Raw genomic sequence first — 1,720 nt, 5'->3', positions numbered from 1 at the left:
AGAAATTCATTGAATTTCGAATTTAATGAATCATGTCATTTAATTTTCAAAATTTAAATTTAAAATGAGAGGTTTTCAAATATGTCCTTAATGGAGAGTGAATGATCATTAAGGCTCATTAATGGAATTAATGCACATTAAGTGTTTTCATTGGATGAAAATACTTAAGTCATTTTTCCTCTCATTTTTGTAACTTCTTCATTTTTGGCTTCTTCCTCTTCCTCTCCTCTCCTCTTGGCCGAAACCTTCTCAAGGTTGCTAGCACAACCTTAGGTGGTTTCATCTCCATCTTGTGAGTTTGTGAGACAAACGAACGCTTGTTCGTGTGGATACCGTAGAGGCGCGAAAGTGAGATCGTGTTGTGATCCGAGCTATCGGGAGTCCGTGAGCATGTTACAGAGGTATAATACTATCATGTTAGAAAGCTTAGTATATGTAGTAATTTCTTTTTTCCCTTCGCATGGATCTTCTAGAGGAACTAGTATTTTCCACTGCGCGTTTGCGTGTTTAGCGCATCTAGTTCCTTACACTTCATGCTCAAGAAAGGCCAGCCTTTAGCACATGGTCAGACTCTCGATCCAATACTATAGAAACAATAATATTGTAAGTATTGAATGGATGAAAGTAAGTAAATATAAAGGAAACATATGTACCCTAGTGGCCATCTAGGTATGGTTGTACGTGAGCTCCTCCGGTGAGATGACCGCCACGTGGGCTCATGCATAGACCCATATTTGTGCTAGCTGTTGGGGCAATTTCCTTTGGTCAGGTTTGACCATTTTGACTAAGCTTGAGTTGAGTCAAGCTTGAGTCAGGATTTGAGTTTTGATGTTTGACAATATAAGGAGATTGACAATATAAGGAGATTGCTGGAGCAATCGTCTAGTTATGGGGATGGTCAAAGGGTTGACCAGGTTGATAAGAAGACAAGTCAAGTAGGTCAGTGATGACAGGAGACTTGACTGGGTAAGTCTTGACTGGAGGTTAGGCATCTGGAAGTCCTAACTGGAAGTTAGGTAGTGGTAAAGTCCTAGTGAGGAGCTAGGTAGGGGAAAGTCCTAGTGAGGAGCCAAGCAACGGGAAAGTCCTAGTGAGGAGCTAGGCAGGAGAAAGTCCTGGTGAGGAGCCAGACAATTGGAAAGTCCAAGTGTGATCTTGGCAAAGGAGAAAGTCCTGGTGAGGAACCAGACAATTGGAAAGTCCAAGTGTGATCTTGGCAAAGGAGAAAGTCCTGGTGAGGAGCCAGGCAATTGGAAAGTCCAAGTGTGATCTTGGCAAAGGTTGTAAGTCCAAGCATGTGGTCTTGGCAAGGTAAGTCCTAGTGTGACTTGGTAAGGAGAACTCGACAACTAGGATGAGGCCGAAGGAAGCTCTTGAAGGCAAGGCGTGAAGGATGGAGAGATATCCGAGGGACGCAAGGCTGATGGAGGAGGCTAGAAGGCTAGTTCGAGGTTGGTCGGGTGTGGCTAAATACTAGGCATGGAGACCCAACAGGTCACGGTTGAACAGGAGTTGGGTTAGAGATTTTGGACTTGAGTTTGAATCAAGTTCAGGTAGGTTAATCGATCGGGCGATCGATTGAACCAGGGTCCAATCGATCAGTGGATCGATTGGAGTGTGCTGCGAGGGAAGGAATGGCCCAATCGATTGGTCGATCGATTGAGACCATAATTAACGAGTATAGAGGCCTTCCCAATCGATCGGGCGATCGATTGGGAGC

This window comes from Zingiber officinale, chromosome 6B, assembly GCF_018446385.1.
Source record: "Zingiber officinale cultivar Zhangliang chromosome 6B, Zo_v1.1, whole genome shotgun sequence".
NCBI classification, from domain to species: domain Eukaryota; kingdom Viridiplantae; phylum Streptophyta; class Magnoliopsida; order Zingiberales; family Zingiberaceae; genus Zingiber; species Zingiber officinale.
Note: the sequence above shows the minus strand (reverse complement) of the source record.